Source organism: Lathyrus oleraceus, chromosome 2, assembly GCF_024323335.1.
Source record: "Lathyrus oleraceus cultivar Zhongwan6 chromosome 2, CAAS_Psat_ZW6_1.0, whole genome shotgun sequence".
Classification (NCBI taxonomy): Eukaryota; Viridiplantae; Streptophyta; class Magnoliopsida; order Fabales; family Fabaceae; genus Lathyrus; species Lathyrus oleraceus.
Genome location: NC_066580.1, coordinates 355,067,870 through 355,091,388, shown reverse-complemented (window position 1 = coordinate 355,091,388; position 23,519 = coordinate 355,067,870). Strand labels below are relative to the sequence as shown.

The following is a 23,519-nucleotide window of genomic DNA, read 5'->3' as shown; positions in this document are numbered from 1 at the left end:
ATCTGAGCATGGGGTTTCTGGCACATAAATATGTGTAAACCCTTTTATTGGACCCAACTGTAGTTGTGGGGGATCGGATCGTAATCCGCCCTACCAAGTTCAGTGCCAGATACCTCTGAACCAACTAACAGTGGGTAAGTTTTTCTTTTCCTTTTTCTTTTTCTTTTTCTTTTTGTAGCAAATTTTTAAAATTCTTTGGTTTAAATGACTTTGTGAGGGTCACCTATACTGGAGTTGCCTTTTTGATTTCTTTTATTTTTTTGTTTTGCTGGATCATTCACTTATTTGCATCGGTCCCCTGCGTAGAGGATGCGTAGGCCGGAGCTGACTGTTGAGATAAACTACTGAGGACTTATACGAAAATGATGATTAAGGCCATGGTATATGGTGTTTCGGGAGTGGTTCCTATATTTACGAAGTCTATGGTGCTAAAATAATACTGATGTTTCGCAAAGTTCTCCCAAGTCACCGCATCCTTACTCAAAACATGTCTTTACAACCTGAAAACTTTCGGAATAACACTATTTTCTTTTGCAAAAAATTTCGGTAGGGCTAAAGGTATGGGGAGATTAGATTGTACTAAAGATATACTATATTTGGTGACTCCTCAGACTCATGCATTATACTAAAAAGCAAAATAAACAACTAAAAGGAAATAAAAATAAGCAAGCTATCTAAAAACAGCAAGGAAAAGCGATAAAGAAAAGACGAGAAAAACAATAAAGAAAAGACGATAGAGTCTCCTCCCACACTTAAATCGAACATTGTCCCCAATGTTTCGAAATAAGATAAGGGAAGAGTTACCTGACAACCTATTGCTGACCACTGGTGCCTTCGCCATCCTGAGGTGGACGACGGGATCGGGTACGACGATGATCTCTCTGATCCATCCTCGACTGCAGGGCATCCTGAGCGGTCCTCACCTCTCGAAGGTTACCCACAATGGACCCTTGAGTGGCTTCAATGAGTGCCATGTGTCGCTGGTTATAGTGTTGTTGACGGGCTTGTGTATCTGTGATCGTTTGCAGGGACTATAGAACAGTGTCATAGGACCTGTCTATCCTCCGCTGCGATTCTTGCATGAAGCGTATGTTATTCGCCAGTTGTTGTTGGATGGTAGAGAGTAGGTTGTCACGCCTTTGCTCTCTAGCCATGTGGTCACGCCACATCTCTTTCATAATGTAAAAGCCATGAGTGGTACCTGTAGAAGAAGAAGATGGTGCAGTGTGTGGTGGTGAAGGATGATGGGGGGACACATGTGGTACGGGTGATCTCTCTCTCCGATCATATTCATCATCAGTGTCATGTACCGCCTCATCAGGAATGTTAGGAGGAAGAGGACCCAAAACAGGTGGAGTATCTAAAGTGTAGGTCACATTCCTTTCATCTCGTACATCTGTACGTATAGTGCAAGGTAGAACAACAGATGGGATGGCTACACCATGAACCATAAGCATATAGCCTCATTCTCTCCTCAAACGACAAATTTTTCTTCTCTCAAAAATTTTAGGTTAATTGTGCAAGGAGGTAAGGGGTCTAGGGTAGCTATCTCATTGTTCAGGTTAAGCGCCCGAGCAATAGACATAATCAATCCACCAAAAGAAATCGGTCCCGCTTTATTTAAAGTTAAAGTCATATGAGCAAGCATGAACGGGACCAAATTAATTCGTCTATTTGTGAGGCTTCCTTGCAAAAATAGAAGCTCTCTAGCATTAACCTTATTTGGATTCTCCCGGCCAAAAATAATGCATGCCAACAGATATCTAAAAACATTGATGTCCGGGTTATGGATAGTTTAGGCAAAAACTCCTTCAAAAGAGTTTATGGAAGTGTTTGATAATCGCTCCCAGAAGGAAAATACCTCAACTGACTACTCCAAATCCAAAGGTGCCTCACAAATAGCACCGTCCCCATGAGGGATTCCTAACAAGCTGGCTAGTTCATTGGTACTGAATTCATATTCAACAGCAAACATTCTAAATCTGACAGTACCAACTATGCTAGCAGTGTTAGGATTGACAATATAGATTAAGGAACTCAAGAATTCAATTGTCAATCGCTCATAGGCAGGTTCTTTGTTGGAAAAGAAATTATGCAAACCTAAGTTATCTAATAAATGAAATATGCTATGATATATACCTAAAGTGTAGAGACAGTTTTCGTCAACATACCTTGTCGGGAGGATCTCCCGATTTTGCAATCGTTCAATGATTTTTCTTTGTCTATCCCCCGGTTTCCCTCCTCGAAGAATGAATCCATTAAACTCCATTTGTGTAGCTCTTGAAAAGTGACGAAGAAGATGAAGTGGAATGTGAAAAGGTTGGATTTTTATGAAATCCGACGGATGAAAATGAAAATGGAAATCGGAAAAATGATTTGTACGGTGTGGTGATTAGAAAGGTATGAGCTTTTTGTGGGTTCAAGGACGATTTTGCAAGGTGAAAAAATGGGTTTGGAAGGTTGTAAGGTGTGAAAATGGTGAAGAAAGGGGTTCTGCACCGACCTTTTACAGACGCTATGGCGGGCGCCACAGGGTCCATGGCGGGCGCCACAAGGCAAAATCTGGTTGGGCCGGATTTTGGTCCTTTGGCTTGGGCTTCTCTTGTCTTTTGGCTTTGAGGGGTCCGGATAGCATTTGTCTTGTGATTTCCTAGTATCATTTGCTTGCATAATTTTTTATAAAAGTAAAAGTAAAAATAAAATTAAAATTAAAATTAAATATTAGACTAATAAATAAGTAACTAAAATAAAAATGCAAATAAATCAAACATAACACATATATAGATAAAAGTAGAAATATCAATGTATAGACATAGTTTATATAATATTCCAAATGCGATAATATAAAATGAGTTATGCAAATACGAGAAATATAAAAAAAGAGATAAAATAAGATGAAATGGTGAGATCATATAGTAGGGATGTCGTCTTCCTGAGTGGATCCACGGAGCATGGCTACTTCCTACCTGAGTTCTGCGATCTCCTGATATAAACAGTCGGCTTTGGTAGCATGGGTGAGATTAGACACTCCCATCTATAAAGTGAGGTCAGCCACCTCCTGTCTAAGCTCTGCGATCTCTCTACGACACTCAGCAATCTGGGTGCAGATGTCGGGGGTCTGTAATGAAAGATTATTAGAGAAAACAATGATCTTGGGAGAAGGCGGTGTAGGCGTGTACTCAGCAATGGGTGGTGATCTCGGATCCTCGACGGTCTCTCCCTGGCCCTCTAGAGCATAACTCCATTTCGCTGGATCATGCACACTGGTCATCATAGGATCTGGCAGTGTGAAATAATGGATAGCCTCGCTGTCGACCAGCAATCGGAAATGACATGGGTGGAAAGAGGCTCTCCTCATCAACCCTCTGGTCAAACAGAAGTCGATGTCCATGGTAGTGTACCCACAGTAGATCCGGAGATGTGACAACTTGCGAGACAGACCTAAAGCGACAACAATCTGTGTGATGATCCCGTCCACATGGATGACTCCTTCGGTAGATCTGAAGATACCGCTGAGACCATATAACAAAACGTTCCCACATGCTAGTGGGCGAGACTGGGATGCACAAAATAGTAGGAAGATCTCCTCTTCACTCAGTAATGTCTATGCATCTGGTCTTCCCAGGAAGGAATATACCAATATCATCTAAAAGTATCTAAAGGCGGGGTTATGTATAACATGAGATAGCTGCGTAGGTGGATCCTGGCTTCTGCCACCTGATATATCACTCCAAAACTTCTCCACCTCCATACCCAGAAAATATCCCATAGGTGTCTCCGGGATAGCATCAGGAGTGGTCTGGAAGCCCAATAGGTCGCCGAACTCCTTCTGGCTGAAAGAGTACTCAACTCCAAAGAGCCTGAAAGTAGCATACCCATCTTGTCCAGAGTATGGGTCATAGTCGAATGAACTCAGGAACTCCTTTGTCAGGTTCCTGTAGGTGTTACTCAAGTCATAAGCAAACTCGTCCCAGTGAAGCTGGTGGCTAAGGAATCGGATACTCGGCTCAATGCCCAGTGCCTCCATACAGTGCTGATCAGGATAACGTCTGGGTGCCATAGGGTGCTGATACAGAGCGATGTAGTGCTCTCTCTGAGCATTATCTCTATAGGCCACGTGCATATCATCGAAATCCTGCATCCTGTAAAAGTTAAGAAAGTGATCCTGAAAATACAAACCATTCAAATGTTTAGTCTCGATGTAAAATATGATAAAATAAAATAAAAATAAAAGTAAATAAATGCGAAAAAGTAAAATGAAAGAAAAATCATGGATTGCCTCCCACGCAGCGCTTGTTTAACGTCATTAGCTTGACGATTCGAATTGATACACCTGTAGTAGTAGGGATTGGTGGATCAATAAGGGTGTGGCTTTAGTAGTATGCTAGAATGTCTCCTCCTTCGTAGAGCTTCAGTCTTTGTCCATTTACAATGAATGGACTATAGGTTTCGTTCTTGATTTCTACGGCTCTAGATCTCAGAATCTTGGATACTTCGAAAGGACCAGTCCATCTTGAACGTAGCTTTCCCGGGAAGAGTTGTAACCTAGAGTTGAAAAGGAGAACCGGATCGCCTACTTTGAAGTTTTTCTTTACTATTCTTTTGTCGTGATAGGCTTTTGTTCTTTCTTTATATATTTTTGCATTCTCGTAGGCAGATTGCCTAAGTTCTTCTAATTTATGAATGTCTAGGGTACACTTTTCTCTAGCGGCTAGGTAGTCTAAATTCAAAGTTTTAATGGCCCAATAGGCCTTATGCTCTAATTCGAACGGTAAGTGACAGGATTTTCCATAGACTAGTTGGTAAGGAGTAGTTCCTATAGGGGTTTTGAAAGCGGTTCTATAGGCCCATAATGCTTCTTGAAGCTTCTGAGACCAGTCTCTCCTAGAAATAGAAACAATTTTCTCCAGGATTTGTTTTATCTCCCTATTGGATACTTCTACTTGGCCACTAGTTTGTGGATGGTATGGTGTTGTTACTATATGCCTAACTCCATATTTTCTTAAAAGTTTGTCAAATATTCTCGATATAAAGTGTGCTCCTCCATCGCTTATGACTAAACGTGATGTTCCAAATCTAGGGAATATAGAGTTTTTAAATAGTTTGATTACTACCCTAGTGTCGTTTGTGGGTGCAGCTATAGCTTCAATCCACTTAGACACATAGTCTACAGCTACTAAGATATACCTGTTTTCTTAAGGATGGTGGGAAAGGTCCCATGAAATCTATACCCTATACGTCAAAGAGTTCTACTTCCTGAATGTTTCTTAGAGGCATTTCCTCACGCCTTGAAATGTTTCCAGTGCGTTGGCATCTATCACATTTGACAATGCAAGCATAGACATCACGCCACATGGTAGGCCAAAATAGGCCAGCTTGAAGAATCTTGGCGTATGTCTTAGAGGTGCTCACATGTCCACCATAAGGTGCAGAATGACAATGCTTGATAATATGATTTACCTCTTCTTCTGGAACGCAACTGCGAAAAATACCATCTTTACCCCTTTTGAAAAGGAGCGGTTATTCCCAATAGAAGTTACTCACATTGTGGAAGAATTTCTTCTTGTGGTGGTAGTCAAGATCAGGGGGTACTATATCAGCAGCTAGGTAATTAACGAAGTCTGCATACCAGGGTACGTTACTTATTGCTAAGGAATTTTGGGGATGCTCATGAGGGCTTAGGTTATCATCTTCAATGGTTTATACTCTAGCTATCAGTCTATCATAGGCGAAATCATCATTTATGGGTACTAGTTCTGATTTAGATGTTCTAGCCTAGAAAGGTGATCGGCTACTACATTTTCAGTGCCTTTTTTATCTCTTATGTCTAAATCAAACTCTTGTAGTAATAGAATCCATCGGAGTAACCTGGGCTTGGCATCTTTTTTACTTAATAGGTAACGAATGGCGGCATGATCGGTGTAAACTATAATTTTTGCTCCTACTAGATAAGATCTAAATTTGTCTATAGCGAAAACTACAGCGAGTAATTCTTTTTCAGTTGTTGCATAGTTAAGTTGGGCAGCATCTAGGGTTCTACTGGCATAATAAATGGCATGTAATTTTTTATCTTTCCTTTGTCCTAGAACAGCTCCAACTGCATAATCACTAGCATCGCACATTATCTCAAAAGGTTCTGACCAATCAAGCGGTTTCATAATAGATGCTGAGATTAATGCTTGCTTTAAAAGATTAAATGCGTCATTACATTTTTCATCAAAAATGAATTTAGCATCTTTCATTAAAAGTCCAGTTAAAGGTTTGGTTATTTTGGAGAAGTCCTTAATAAAACTCCGGTAGAATCCAGCGTGTCCAAGAAAGCTTCGGACTTCTCTGATGGTTTTTGGGGGTTTTAGGTTTTCTATAACTTCTATTTTAGCTCTATCTACCTCTATACCTTTTTCAGAAACTATATGTCCTAAAACTATTCCTTCGGTCACCATGAAATGACACTTTTCCCAGTTTAGCACGAGGTTCACCTCCACGCATCTCTCTAGGATTTTCTCAAGGTTAGCAAGACAATTGTGGAAATCAAATCCGCAAACCGAGAAATCATCCATAAACACTTCCATGATACCATCTAGGTAATCTGCAAAGATTGACATCATGCAGCGTTGGAAAGTAGCTGGGGCATTACAGAGGCCGAATGGCATTCGTCTGTAGGCAAAAGTTCCATAAGGGCATGTAAAGGTAGTTTTTTCTTGATCTTCGGGGTGGATATGTATTTGGAAAAATCCAGAGTATCCATCTAGGTAACAGAAGTAAGAGTTTCAAGCTAGACGCTCTAACATTTGGTCTATAAATGGTAAAGGGAAATGATCCTTCCTGGTTGCTTTATTTAATTTTCTATAATCTATACACATCCACCATCCCCCTTCTAAACGTTTTGCTACATGTTCGCCTTTATCGTTTTGCACGACTGTGATGCCTCCCTTTTTAGGTACTACATGCACAGGGCTTACCCACTTACTATCCGAGATCTGATAGATTATACCTGCCTCAAGTAACTTAAAAACTTCCTTTTTAACAACATCACTCATTATAGGGTTTATTCTTCTCTGATGTTCCCTGGAGGGTTTTGAATCTTCTTCTAGCGAAATCTGATGCATGCATACGGATGGGCTTATACCTTTCAGGTCAGAGATATTATATCCTAAGGCTGAGGGATATCTTCGTAAGACGTCTAAAAGTTGGTTCGTTTCCTCTTGGCTCAAGGTAGCACTGACTATAACTGGACGGTTCATCTTTTCATCGAGGAATTCATATCTCAGGTTCTTCGGCAATTCCTTAAGATCTAAGGTTAGTTTCTTAGGGCATGGCATAGGATCTGGGGTAAGGGATAAACATTAGTAAAGGTTATCATCGATGTAGGGTTTCTTAAAGTCATCATCTTCCCTTTAGAGAGTTGATGGTAACTTAATTGTTTTTATAATTTCTTCTTGTTCTAATTCTCTAACACATTCATCAATGATATCTAAGGCATAACACGCGTCTCCCATCACAGGTGCCATAAGAAATATCGAAAGTATAAATTCTATTTTCTCGTCACCTACCTCAAATGTCAGCTTTCCTTTCTTGACATCTATTATGGCTCCTGCAGTCGATAAGAATGGTATACCTAGAAGGATTGGTATATCATTGTCCTTTTTGATGTCCATGACAACAAAATCAGTAAGGATATATAACTGACCTATCCTAACAGGAACATCTTCTAAAATGCCTATCGGATATTTAATAGATCTATCGGCTAACTGAAGTGACATCTTAGTGGGTTGTAATTCTCCTAAGTTTAACCTCTCACAAACTGCTAAAGGCATTAAGCTCACACTAGCTCCTAAGTCTAGAAAAGCTTTTTTGATGACATGATTACCCAAAAGGCAAGGAATGGAGAAATTATCAGGATCTTTATCTTTCTTTGCTAATTTGTCCTTGGAAATAGCATTACATTCCAAAGGCTTCAGATCGTCAAGTCTACGTTTGTTGGTAAGGATGTCTTTGAGAAACTTTGCATAAGAAGGTATTTGGGTGATGGCTTCTGTGAAAGGGATTTCTACATGATGTTTATTGATCTGGGTTTGTTTGAGTCTTTGCGGATATGGTATAGGTGGTTTATATGGCGGGGGTGGTACGTAAGTTTTGTCTTTAGGTTCTTCTCCTTTTTCTCGACCTTCCGGGTTTTCAGATTCCTCTGATTCCTTTACTTCGTCCGGGGACTTGGTATATTCCTTACAAGTTTCGGGTTCACTCAATCTAGGGTTTGGTGGCTCATCATAAGCGTTCCCACTTCGTAGGGTAATGGCATTGGCTTGTCCTCTCGGATTTTGTTGAGGTTGTCCAGGGAATTGTCCTCCAGGTGTAGTCTGAGGGGCTTGGTTTAAAGCTACCTAAGAGATCTGGGTTTCAAGCATCTTGGTATGAGTAACTATTTGGTCAACCTTGGTTCCTAACTGAGTAATCAATTCATTAACATGAATGTTCTGGTTCATGAACTCCTTGTTTTGTTGGGTTTGAGCGGTGATAAAATTTTCCATAATTTTCTCAAGGCTCGGCTTTGGTGGTACAGGTTGCATAAGTTGATTTGATCTAGGGGCTTGATAACTAGGTCTCGAGGGTGCATTATTTTGGATTGGGTTATTGTTTTTATAGGAGAAGTTCGGGTGATTCCTCCATCCAGGGTTATAGGTATTCGAGTATGGGTTCCCTTGGGTGTAGTTCACTTGCTCAGAGTGGGTTTCGTTTAATAGACTGCATTCTGCAGATTGGTGACCTTTGGTTCCACATATCTCACAATCCGACGAGACTACGGCTACAATATTCAGGTTTATGCACATATGCTCGACCTTAAGGGCTAATGCGTCCATTTTAGCTTTCATCATGTCTATAGAGCTTAGTTCATGCACTCCTCCTTGGGCTTCCTTCTTCTCAACCGTCGCCCGTTCGACTCCCCATGATTGATGGTTTTGAGCCATATCTTCGATGAGGGCACTAGCTTCAGGATAAGGTTTGTTCATCAGAGCACCACCTGCGGCAGCGTCGATGGTCATCTTTGTGTTATAGTGAAGTCCATTATAGAAGGTTTGAATGATTAACCAATTTTCTAAACCATGATGTGGGCATGCCGTAACAACTCTTTATATCTCTCCCAAGCTTCGAACAGCGATTCTCCTTGGTTTTGGGTAAATCTAGTTATATGGTTTCGAAGAACGGCGGTCTTACTTGGGGGAAAATATTTAGCAAAAAAAACTCTTCTAAGGTTATCCCAAGTCGTAATGGAATTGGGTGGAAGGGAATCTAACCATGATAGGGCTTTATCTCTGAGGGAAAAAGGGAATAATCTTAAACGTATTCCCTCAGGAGAAGCTCCATTGGTTTTAAAAGTGTCTGCTAATTGAAGAAATATTTTTAAATCTTGGTTTGAGTTCTCAGTAGCGAGACCTGCGAATTGTCTCTGTTGCACTAGTTGCAACAGGGATGGTTTAAGTTCAAAATTATTAACTTGGATGGTTGGGTTTACTATACTAGAACTAGGTTCTTCATTTGATGGATGAGCGAAATCTTTAAGAGGTCTTTGGTTTTGATCTTCGGCCATAGCTCTCTTAATTCTATTTAAGGTCATTCTAGCTGGAGAAGTGAAGGTTAAAATCTTCGTTTTGACGAGGTAGAATGGGCTTAAATAATAACAAAGAGACGAATTTTGGTCCCTAAGAGACCTCATGATGCAGATGTATGCATGCAAATGGTAAAACTTTGTGGGGACATGTGTCCACAAATGCAAAGATCAGGAGGAAATTAACAATCCCTATGAATAATTTATTCTATGGGGCAGAGACTCTAACGGGGAGTAAAGGGATGAAAACGCGTGAGCAGGTCACGACTTGAAACTTGCTGAGAGACACAGAGAGAATCCATGAAATAAATCAATGGAAGGACTCGAGCTGACTCGAAGATGCATGTATTGGGGAATATGCCAATACAGCAAAATTATCCGCAACGGATACTTCGGATAAAAATTCGAACTTAGGTGGGGATGTCCACTAAGGACTCAGCTGAGGAAATAACAAATGAGGTATTACCGGTTACTGGGTAATAAGCTCAAAAAGAGATCATGTGATCCCACCGGCATTAGGGTGAGGGAAAAACATGCTCCGGGAGAATGAATATCTAAGACCGGTACAAGGGTGAGAGATATCAAACATCCAAAATGTCTGAGGAAGACCTAAAAGGTATATTTCAACTCAGGGATTCTGACTCCACAAGGGACAAACAGACATAATAGGGAGCGGAAGGAAGGAACACCAGGGATACCAGCTACTGGGCATATAATAGGTGACTAACCAAAACGTGAGTTAGGGAATATTCCCAAGACACTCATCATCCAAAAGAGGGCTAAAAGCAAACTCGATTATGGGATGGACATTCGATTCCACAAAGGGATACGAATCTTACTCAACTGGGGAAGAACAAAAGGCTTCGACCAAAGAGTGCATGAGATATATTATCTATTACCGTCAGAACATATATAATATACTCGCATGGAAGATTATCCACAACCGGTTACTGGGTTAATAAAGGATAAATCGACCGAGAGAGAAAGGCATCGGGATACCGAAACTAGGTATATAATGATGACCATTCAGGGGGAGCAACAAACATTACCGACAATCGGTATATGAAAGATAACTTGATGGGGATAAACTGCCTAATCATAGTAATTATCCAAGAGAATGAGGGAAATCAACACCGAATATTGGATAATGATAACCGTCAAGGAGGGGATTACATTCACCGGATACTGGGTAGAAAACCACGGAAAAGTAACCGTCATCGATTAGGATGAACAAAAGGTTAACTCTGCAAGGGGATGAAATAGGGTTTACAACTACCGGTATAAGGGTAGAAAACCACAGACTCCGTCGGGGATAAGATGAATGATTACTAATTACTGAGCAATTTTTCATTTATACCACAGGGGAGTGCAGGAAACAAATCACAGGAAACCAATCTAGGATCAAACTAAAGAGGCAAACTGAATCAAGACTCATCCTAGTGAGGATATAACTCAATAGGGAAACCTATCCCAATATATGTGTTGGGAAGAAACAGAAACAACCATCGTCCACGAGGATATAACTCGGTGGGGAAGATAAACCTTTTCTGCTTAAGGGGCTGACTCTATATTGAGGGATCAGGCACCGACATCTGCTTGGGAAATGTATTACCAACTAGCAGGGGATAACAAACAAAGATATATGGCAAAGACCGTAATCATGAATATCTGCATGTTTGAAAATATATGCACACATGCGTGGTTTATGTATGTTGAATGCTGACAAACAGACATTTCTAACACAAACAACTCCAAAGAATAAGTACACAAACATCCGGTACTACATCTCAAGAGAGAAATCCAGGTTCACCGGAAAGTATCCAATCTGATGAGGGCAAGAGATACCAGGAAGCAAAGATCTCTGTAGGGGGATGAACATCAGTCATTCTAGCTGGGGACAAGAGTTATTGCACAGATAAAATCCGCCGCATAAGCAACTCTACTGGGGAATTTATCCGAGGAAATAAAGGAATTCTGGGGATCAACCACCAAATAGGAAGCTTCCAAGGTCACCACCAAATACCGTACTTACCAAAGAGATCACATCTGCTGAGGAGGAAACGTCGCTACTCTACTGAAGGGAAAAGTGGTGAATATCTCACCAAACACTCCGCTCAGTAGAAAAAAACCACAAAGGGCCCCGGAGGAAGAAGATACAAGCATGCCAGGAATATGAACAATTGTCTTACCCTGTTGGGGATCATACCATCCTTGGGAGAGCAAGGAAGATCTCCTGAGTATCCTTTCGTCATTGTGAATGTTCGCTTTGTCTAAAAACAAATTATGAAAAATTTGATAATTTAAAACAAATATATTTTCTTAATTAAAACATGCAAAACATTTGTTGAATAGAAACAAATAAGTGTGCAAATAATTGGATAAAAGGCTCAAATTTATTTGATGGAATGGTAGTCTGCAAATGGCAAGACTCCATAGATCTTTACAAATTTGAAATTGGTGATATATATTGGAAAAGTGCTACATTGAACATAATGACCATTTCTCCACCAATTCTGAATCTGATGTATTTGTAGCTTTGGTTGATCACGAATGAGCAAGAATCTCTGACGGATGACAGTTGTAGAACAAAGCCTTGTCAGGATGCAGTTACTTGCCAAATCCCTAATTTTTTGCCTAGATTGCCCCAGGATGAGGTACTCAATCTAGCGGGATACATATATTAATTTTTTTTATGTCTCTAACTTTTCCCTTGACCGCCCTTTCGGGTTTTCAATCCACCGAGACGCTCATTTTTGCCTAAGCCGCCCTTTCGGGTTTTCAACTTAGCGAGCTATTCTGTTTCTTTTTTAGGCGAAGTATTTCTTGACTGGATCTGAATTCACAGGACGAGTGAAATCCTCCCCATCCATAGTTGTAAGTATCAAAGCACCACCTGAAAAGGCTCTCTTAACAACATATGGACCTTCATAGTTTGGAGTCCACTTGCCCCTGGAATCGGGCGCGAAAGACAACACTTTCTTGAGCACAAGGTTACCTTCTCGGAACACACGAGGCTTGACCTTCTTATCAAAAGCTTTTTTCATCCTTTGCTGATATAATTGACCATGGCACATGACCGTCAATCACTTTTCTTCTATCAAATTCAGCTGGTCATAACGACTCTGAACCCATTCAGCATCAGTCAACTTGGCTTCCATCAAGACTCTCATGGATGGGATCTCCACCTCTACTAGGAGTACAACCTCCATGCCATAAACAAGAGAGAAAGGGGTTGCCCCTGTTGAAGTGCGGACAGATGTACGATATCCGTGTAAAGCAAATGGCAGCATCTCATGCCAATCTTTGTACGTGACAACCATCTTTTGGATAATCTTCTTGATATTCTTATTAGCAGCTTCAACAGCCCCATTCATCTTGGGTCTACAGGGAGAAGAGCTATGATGTGCAATCTTGAACTCACTACACAGTTCTTTCATCATTTTGTTGTTTAGGTTAGATCCATTATCAATAATGATCTTCTCTGGCACACCATATCGGCATATGAGTTGATTCTTGATAAACTTCACGACCACCTGCCTGGTCACATTTGCATATGATGTCGCTTCAACCCACTTGGTGAAGTAGTCAATTGCTACGAGAATAAATCTGTGTCCATTGGACGCTTTTGGCTCTATCATGCCAATCATGTCAATTCCCCACATGGAGAAAGGCCATGGTGATGAAATCACATTCAGAAGTGTCGGGGGAATATGGATCTTATCCGCATAAATCTGACACTTATGGCATTTCTTCACATATTTGCAGCAGTCAGACTCCATTGTCAGCCAATAGTAGCCTGCTCTCAATATCTTTCTAGCCATGGCATGTCCATTGGAATGAGTACTAAATGAACCCTCAGAGTCTTCCTGTCTTTCACAGATGCCCCCGGCGGGTAAGATTGGCTCTGAAGGAAACACTTGATGTCATAATACCATGGCTTATCATCCTCCACCTCTTCTACTGCAAATGCATGGGCTGGTCTGTCCAAGCACATCATAGTGATATTGGGAACTTCATTCCAAAGTCTAACCACAATCATTGAAGCAAGTGTAGCAAGAGCATCTGCCATCCGATTCTCATCTCGAGGAATATGATGGAAGTCAACCTCAGCAAAGAACGTTGAAATCCTCCTCGCATAATCCCTATATGGAATGAGACCAGGCTGATTCGTTTCCCATTCACCCTTAATCTGATTAACAACGAGGGCTGAATCACCGTAAACATCAAGATGCTTGATCCTGAGATCAATGCACTCCTCCAATCCCATAATGTAGGCCTCATATTCAGCCATATTATTCGTGCATTTGAAAGTTAGCCTTGCTGTAAAAGGAATATGTGTGCCCTGAGGAGTAATAATCACTGCCCCAATACCATTTGCATATTGATTTACAGCGCCATCAAACACCATACTCCATCTGGGACCAGGCTCTGGCCCTTCATCGAGTGTAGGCTCATCGCAATCTTTCATTTTCAAATACAGAATCTCCTCATCCGGGAAGTCATACTGAACTAACTGATAATCCTCAATCGGCTGATGTGCCAAGTGGTCAGCCAAAATACTAAATTTAATAGCCTTCTAAGCTCGATACTCAATATCATACTCAGATAACAACATCTGCCAACGGGAAATCCTCCCTGTTAAAGCAGGCTTCTCGAAGATATACTTGATTGGATCCATTCTGGATATCAACCAAGTCGTATGGTTCAACATATACTGGCGTAAGCGCTTAGCAGCCCAAGCCAAAGCACAACATGTCTTCTCAAGCGTAGAGTATCGAGACTCACAATCGGTGAACTTCTTGCTTAAGTAGTAAATAACATATTCTTTCTTTCCTGATTCGTCTTGCTGACCAAGGACACAACCCATTGAGTCTTCAAGAACAGTCGGATACATAATCAATGGTCTTCCTTCCACGGGCGAAGACAGAATCGGAGGCTCAGACAAATACTCTTTAATACTGTTGAAAGCTTTCTGGCAATCCTCGGTCCAATCATGGGACTGATCTTTTCGGAGGAGCTTGAATATCGGTGCACATGTGGCAGTCATGTGGGATATGAATCTGGAAATATAATTCAAGCGACCAAGAAAACCTCGGACTTGCTTCTTAGTTTTGGGCGCAGGCATCTCTTGTATTGCTTTGACCTTTGCAGGATCAACCTCAATACCTCTTTCACTAACAATAAATCCCAATAACTTGCCGGAACGGACTCCAAATGTACACTTGTTGGGATTCAGACGAAGCTTATATTTCCTCAAACGCTGAAAAAGCTTCAACAGGTGCTCTACTTGTTCAACTTTCGTTCTTGACTTAGCGATCATATCGTCAACGTATACCTCGATCTCCTTGTGCATCATATCATGAAATAAGGTGGTCATAGCTCGTTGATACGTGGCTCCTGCGTTCTTCAAACCGAAGGGCATCACTCGATAACAGAATGTTCCCCAAGATGTGATGAATGTTGTCTTCTCCATATCCTCGGGTGCCATCTTGATCTGATTATATCTGGAAAACCCATCCATAAATGAGAAGACGTTCAATTTAGTTGTATTGTCTACCAACATACCAATATGTGGTAGAGGAAAATCATCTTTCGGACTAGCTTTATTCAAGTCTCTATAGTCCACACACATCCGGACTTTTTCGTCTTTCTTAGGCACGGGCACAATATTGGCCACCCATTGAGGATATGTAGAAGTCACCAGAAACCCCACATCAATTTGCTTCTGAACTTCCTCTTTGATCTTCACTGCCATATCAGGATGAGTTCTTCTGAGTTTCTGCTTCACAGGCACGCACTCAGGTTTCAAAGGTAGGAAATGTTGCACAATATCTGTATCTAGACCGGGCATGTCTTCATATGACCAGGCAAAGACATCAACATATTCTCGTAGCAATTTAATCAACCCTTTCTTAACAGACTCTTCTAGGAGTGCCCCAATCTTCACTTCTCGCATACAATCCTCAGACCCCAAGTTGACTATTTCCAGATTCTCAAGATGCGGCTGAATGATTTTCTCTTCATGCTCAAGTAGATGGGTAATCTTGTCAGAAATCTCTTCAATATCATCTTCTTCCGCCTCAAATATAGGGAATTCAAAGTTGGGAGATGGTGTTGGGTCATTATGTTCAATGGGTTTGATCAACCTGCATAATGATTTTGGATATGAAAAGCTTTAGAATTCAAACAAGGCAAATCATTATGCAGATGAAAAGATTGATTTTTATTCTTATTTTTTGAGGTTTTATGTGATCACCAATTTCATGCAAAAAAAGCGAAAAGGGAAAATAATTGGAAAAACAAACATTTAACATGAATCTATTGAATGAAAATATCATTGTATTTATGTGCCAACAATGTCACCACTCCTCCTTTTGGCATGGGAGGAGGGTTTTTAAACACAATGAACATTACTTTGACTTATGGATAACTGTTGGAATATCCACAGCGACCCAATTATTGCAGATTCCCCCAGGGATGACGAAGTTGCCAGAATCCTCTCCGTCCTCTTCCAAGAGGGTAGCAGCCTCCTCGTCTCGACCAGTGTGGATGAAACCTCCACTCTTGAACAACCCTTGCATATTAGAAACCCCAGATGAATAACCTATGCCAGCCCGGGACTTGTTGTCTTCTAGCTCAATCATTTTCCCTAATCCAGCAGTTGCACCATGCTCAATGGCCAACTTTGTATCTTTGTAGGAAGCAAATGAATGAGTTCTTTTCTCAATAGGTTCAGCAATGGATAAAGCTTGGAAAGGAGTTCCAACTTCATCCTCAGCATCTATATATGAGAAGGAAGACAAATGGCTAACCAAGAGAGCCTTTTCTCCCCCTACCACCACCAGCTTCTTATTCTTTACAAATTTCAATTTCTGGTGTAGGGTGGATGTCACGGCGCCTGCCTCGTGAATCCATGGTCTGCCTAGGAGACAGCTATACGATGGGTGAATATCCATAACCTGTAAGGTAATCTGGAAATCACTTGGTCTGATTTTAACTGGGAGATCAACCTCACCAATCACAGTTTTGCGAGACCCATCGAAAGCCTTCACAACTACTCCAGTCTGCCTCATGGGAGGCCCTTGATATGACAACTTCGTAAGAGTGGTTTTTGGCAATACATTCAATGATGACCCAGTGTCCACCAGCATACTGGACATGTTGTCTTCCTTGCAACCCATAGATATATGCAATGCCAAGTTGTGGTCTCTTCCCTCCTCGGGGAGATCAGAATCACAAAAACTCAAGTTGTTACAAGCAGTAATGTTTGCAACAATACTATCGAATTGTTCTATCGTGACATCGTGATCCACATATGCCACATCCAACACCTTCGGCAGAGCCTCTCGGTGTGGTTCTGAATTCAAAAGCAATGATAACACAGATATTTTGGATGGCATTTGTAGAAGTTGGTCTACAACGTTGTATTCGCTCCTTTTGATGAGCTTCAGCATCTCATCGCAGTCTTCTTTCATATTGCCGCTCGGGCCAACAAAAGCAGGAATTCTCAATGTAGAGGAGGGCTTAATAACAAGTGCCGGATTCGGAGTGCTCATAGAATTCCCAATCGGGCGCTCAACAAAATCAGCATCAGCTCTTCCTCGAGCATCAACTTGAGGCTTCGATGGTTCTGAAAATACACGACCACTACGGGTCAAACCGCTAACATCCGCAATGTTAACAACAGATGAAGATGGCAAGGGCACCTCTTTCCCATTTTCCATCGCCACAACGTTGTAGCGATAGGGGACTGCCTTCTCAGAAGAGTATGGTACTGGTCCGGTCGGCTTAATGGTTAATGCGGGAGAAACCTTCTACTTGCTACCATCATACTTGATGATAACAGGCTCGGGGATCCTGAATACTGAAGAAATTACGTTGACCTCATCAGCATCTTCGTCAACATTTCTGTTTTGAAGGATATCAATAACTCCTTCATCCAGCATTTCTTGAACATCTTTGCGCACCTGGCGACAACCTCTTTGATTAACAGAACAGATTCGGCATTTATCATGGTCATGCTCATAATGACTATAATCACATAGCAAACGATGCATCTCGACCAGAGATTGTCGAATATGACTGACGTATTTGACTTTGTACTTGCCAGGGCAGCCTTGGACAATGTTGACAGACTTCCCATGCTCGGGAAATGGGTTCTTCTTCACTTTAGGACTTACATCCTCAAAACACAGAATGCCACACCTCACAATGTCTTCAACTTTGGTCTTCAAAGGGTAGCAATTCTCCACGTCGTGGCCGGGAGCACTAGAATGGTAAACACCAGAATGGAAGAGAGATTGACACAGAGTGTGAATGTGTTCAGCTAAGAGGGTTGAACAAAGGGTGTTCTCTTGAAGACATGAAGATGCGTCTTATGTTTTCCATTCATCAAGTGGTCTGGATTCTCTTTGAATCAGGAAGTATGTGAAGGTCCAACTTTGGGGTGTTGGATATGCTCATGTGTGACCTCCAAGTGTCAAGAGGAGAGTAGGGTGTCCATGACAGGGGGAGTTCTGTCTTTGAAGCTGCAAGTAATTATCAAGCTTGTGGTCTTTGTGTACTCAGATAACTAAGTATGGCACCTTGTCAGTTATCAGGATGCTGTGATGTATGTCAAGGCTGAGTGAGCAGAAGAATGTCTGACCGGATGTCATGACATTGCCCTGGACAATGCTGCTAATTCCTTCTGAATCTTAAAATCAGTAGGAATTATGAAGGTGATATGTCAAATTCTGATAAATCAGAATGAGCCTGATGGCTACAGCTGTGTGGTACAGGGGGAGTAACCATCTGCTGAAGTGTGGGAATTTGACTGTATCAGTGCCAGATGTCAAGTCTCTATTGGAGGTATGACAGGAACCTTGGGAAATGTTGAATACTGGCAGAATGCAGGAATAAGCCGCGTGGAATGTTAAGACATCGCGTGCAACGTGTCTGACTGCATATATGGATTAGTCTCCATGCACTGGAACTGCTGTTTTGGAAAAGAAACAGTCAAGAGCTATAAAAGGTATTCAAAGATAGTCTGAGATTTTGTTGGTGATTCTCTGACTGTTTCTCAGCAAAAATTAATGAATCTTGACCAAGCATTAATTCCTACCGTTAATTCCTAAGGACGGGCTGGACTATTTAAAGGATGTAATAGCCCTCTTCTTCTCACAAGAGAAACACTCCATTCCCTCAGAATCATGGGGTATGTTAAGGTTTGGGCAAGCTGCGCCTGGATCTGGTTTTGTGAGGGGTGCCTTTACAAATGTTTAGCTAAAAAGGGGGAGAGAAATACAGTCCTGGGGTCCTGGGGTTGAGAATGTACCAGAAGCAAGCTAACTGTGGTAGCAAACAGAAGTTGGAGTTGGTGTCAGGCACAAAATCCACCAACTGGGTATATCACTTGTGTCTTGTGATCTGAGTTAAGAAGACAGTTGTGCCTTGTGATCTGAGTTACATTGTCTATGTACTCAGCATTACATACTCTTCAGGAAGCTCTCCTGTTGAGGGGAAGGGTTCCGGTACAACTGAGTCTTGTTCCTCTTCTTCCTCATGTACACCAACATAGGTGTTTGTGGTGGTGGAGAGAATGACAGAGGCTTATTTGTTTTAGCCAAAATTTGCCAAAGGGGGAGATTGTTAATACCTTAGGATTGGCATTAATTTTAGTAAAACAAATAATGTAATCACCTCTGTTGTTTTAATATGTTGGGTTGAAGAAATTCAACATCTGGACCAACATGTCTTGTACGATGTCACGACATCAGGTCTGTGACATCGCACTTGAGTAGAAAACTGAATTAATTAATTCAGTATATATTTTGGGATCAGCAAGGATATCTGGTGAATATCCTAACTCCCATGTGGAGGTCTTGAAGACTCAATCAGAATATGTATAGGCTCTAAATATGGAGATATATATGGAGAGAGTTTAGGAACTTGAAGACCTTGTTTGTAGCAGAATTTTTCTGTTGAAGTTGTAACAGCAAAGAACAAGTCTGATGCGACTTCTGAAGGCCCAAATCCAGTTGGGTGATTAGGTTATAAATAGCTGATTGTAATCTAGTCTTTGTAAGCCTCTTAGAATGAAAATTTAGGGGTGTGTGTGAGGTAAACCACGCAGTCTGTGGGAAGGTTACCATGTGTTTCTCAGTGGTAAAAGCTGAGAGTGTTTGTAACTCGAAGCCTGTAGGCAAGAGTGATTTTGTTCTTGAATGAAGCTGTGAAGCAAGTTCAAGGTGTGGTAACATTACATGGTATTTGTAGTGATAGGAATGGAAACTGGAGGTTTCTATCTATGAGTTACTAGGTATAGATTGCATTGGGTAGGGATTAAGTGAAGAGTTGTAAACGGGGGAGTTTAACTCTGAATTAATACTGCTAATAGTGGATCTTCTTCCTGGCTTAGTAGCCCCCAGATGTAGGTCATGTTGGACTGAACTGGGTTAACAATTTCCTGTGTTTGTTTTCCTTCTGCATGTGTTTGTATTACTGTCATGACTCAGCTGGTATTCCAGTCAGGTTATCAAGATGATAACAGACCTGGTATATAGCCTTCTGTTTGAATGTTAATCAGAATGTTGTAACATTCATCAGTGACAGCGTAAACTGAATAATAAGCAGGTTAATTTCAGTTCAGTATTTATTTAAGTCTGTTCTTTTCAAGGATAACAGACCTGGCTGAAGGTTCATTGTGAAACTGTTAAACTGGATGTTTTGACAGTTGATACTGAAGGCTGATACTGAATTAGAGACTAGCTGGTCTGTTACAGTACTGCAAACTTAGCACAGTACGTTTCCAGGAACATAACAGAATCAACATATGTTCTGGATGTCAAACTGATTGTTGTGACATTCGTTCCCAATAGCAGGTGTTAAAGTGTAGGATGATTGGTTTCTCTGGTTCAGTATTTTTCTCAGGCTATTCTTCAGGGATTCAACAGCTGAGCTAAAATCCAGGAAACCAACTACTAACCTACAATTAATGAACCTAACAAATAGCCTAATTGTTAGCAATCTAATAAGTGGAAATTAGATTGACTTGTTCAACCTTTAATTCAGGAAATACAAGTAAAAGACAAACACACTGGAACAATGTAACAGATGATGTCCAAAATCAACAGTAAGACATCAAGCTGATAACTATGTTAGAAAACAACAGAAGTGAGTGCTAGGATTGGTCTCTGCTGAGTCTTTCCTCCTGATGCACAGAACCAGGTGTTCATCCATTCTAGGGTGACATAGAATGAGATGTCGTGACATTTGTGAACGTGTACATATTAGTACAGTGGTTAATAACTATCTTGCTGTGTTAGTTACAATGTTAGATCAGATGTCATGACTTGGAGTAGAACATCTGAATTCTGACTACACCAGAGTTTCCCTTTTCCTCTCGTAACTTGTGCTGGTTTGATTAATGTTTCGAGGCTGGTAGGCCTGCTGTTGCGGACGGTGTTGTTGTTGTTGTTGATATTGCGGATGTGGTTGTTGCTGATTGTTGTTATGTTGCTGGTACTGCTGAATATCTCTGAAGACAGGTGCTATATGAGCCACCTGGTGCTAGTTACCGGCGGGGCGCACGGTCTTCCTCCTCACAGAGGGTCTTCTTGGTTTCATATGGGAGGTCACAGCATGTGCTTCTCCATCTTTCTTTTTCGCAAACGCCCCATAACGTTTGGCAGAAAAGCCTTCTTCTCTTGTCAGACGCCCTTCCCTAACCCCTTCTTCTAGACGCATCCCCATATTCACCATCTCAGTGAAGTCAGAAGGAGAGCTAACAATCATTCGCTCATAATAAAAAGAACTTAAGGTCCTCAAAAAGATCTTAGTCATCTCTTTCTCTTCTAGCGGGGGAACGATCTGTGCTGCTACCTCTCGCCACCTCTAGGCGTATTCTTTGAATGTTTCCTTGTCCTTCTGGGACATGGCCCTCAATTGATCCCCTATCGGGAGCCATATCCACATTGTACTTGTATTGCTTGACGAAGGCCTCGCCAAGATCATTGAAGGATCGGATGTTCGCACTGTCTAAACCCATGTACCAACGCAGAGCAGCACCGGACAAACTGTCCTGAAAGTAGTGGATGAGTAATTGGTCATTGTCGGTCTGAGTCGACATTTTCCTGGCATACATGAACAGGTGGCTGAGAGGGCAAGTATTTCCCTTGTATTTTTCAAAGTCAGGGACCTTGAATTTCACAGGGATCTTCACATTAGGAACCAAGCAGAGTTCGGCAGCAAACTTGCCGAAAAGTTCCTTTCCTCTGAGAGTTTTCAATTCCTTGCGAAGCTCAAGACATTGATCGTTCATAGCGTCCATCTTCTCATAGACATCTGGACCCTCAGACGGCTCAGAATGATAGATGGTGTCGTCTACTCTGGACAGAGTATGCACGACAGGAGGAGGAACAACAAGGACCGGGCTAGATGTCGGCATAGAAGCAAAGCTGGGAGCAGGACCCTCGGGCATGAAATTGGGAGGCATCCCCCACGGGAATCTGGCTGGCATAGCCGTTGGAGCAAAGTGTGCATTGGCCACAGGCACAGTCGAGGAGACAATCTCAGAGATGACTGTCCTCTGGGAGGAGTTGAAGGTGTCGGAGAAGACTGGCTCTGGGCAGCCACGAATGACTCCATCAAGGCACTTAATCTGGCCACTTCCTCTTTCAGCTCGCGGTTCTCTTGTTCCAAATGATCCATCAGTCTTGAAATGTTGGCTCTGGTGTAGTACCGGTGAGTCAGCTTGTCTTCAAAATAAATGAAGAACACAGAGTTAGACCACAGGACAAGAAGCCGGGAACAAAACCTGCTTATGCACATGATGCATGCAATGCTCGTCCATATGATTTGTTTTTTTTATTTTTATTTTTATTTTTATTTTTATTTTTATTTCAAAGGAACTTTAAGGTTCTATTTGCAAAGTTTGGAAGTATTAAACATTTATCACATATGGAAATATCTCATTAAATAATATATGGAAACATTTTTACACTAAAGAAGTACAGTTTTTGTAACCAGATATAATACAAGAGAGAAGGGAAATAAACATCTTATGGATCCCTAGAAGCAATCATCCAAAGCTCTGGACGCAGGAAGTTAAGATGCACGAAGCCTCTTCACCTCCCTCTCGTAGGCGGCCTCAATATCTGCCTTCTCTTTGGCGAGTCGATCGTACTTCCTTTTCCAAAACTTGGAAGACTGAGGAAGTAGAGAAGTCCATGCATCATCAGGATCATCAATAACCTGATGTTCGAGGAACTCTATCAAAGCATCATTCTCCTTGATCTGCTGAAGCAACTCCTCTCTTTCATGGATCCAAGCACGTGATCGGTCTTCGTCTCTCAACTCCTCTACTCCTTGGTCAGTGAGGGTTGAAGGCCCAGCCATAACCAAAGGTGTAGGTCTTGGATACTCGTAAGGCATGAGATACACAGACGCTCTCTTCCTAACCCAAACAATGTAAGGCTCCATAACAATACAATTCTTAGGACCCAACTCTTTCCTTCCTTTCCTAGGAATCTTGCGCCAAGCGCGGACCATTCTGCCCTTCAAGTTTTGGGGATCTTTACCCTCCTGAAAGAACACACCCTCTAACAGAATGTTATTAGGTTTATGCTTTAGGGGGAACCAAAGCTGACGACGTGCCAAAACAGGGTTGTAGTTAATCCCACCACATGTACCAAGAAGAGGTACATTGGAGAATTCACCACAAGAGTCGATAATCTGCACACCATCATACACATGGTTGTACCAAAAGATATCATCATTAGTGAGAGACATGAGTCTCGTGGACCACCGTAGACATCCTATGTTCTCCATGAAGGCGACCGTCTACGGTAAGTGAGAAATAAACAACTTATACAACAGAGGCAAACAACACACAATGGCGCCACCACCCAATGCATTCCTCGTATGCAAAGAT

The 23,519-nt window shown here is 41.6% G+C and overlaps 1 non-coding gene across 1 annotated transcript; it reads left to right on the top strand.

Moving 5' to 3' along the window:
* Positions 1 to 9,099: 9,099 nt before the first annotated feature.
* On the top strand, positions 9,100 to 9,205 carry LOC127124408 (small nucleolar RNA R71). The gene has a single exon (XR_007803906.1). It is a non-coding gene; the product is annotated as a small nucleolar RNA R71 (small nucleolar RNA).
* Positions 9,206 to 23,519: the final 14,314 nt, after the last annotated feature.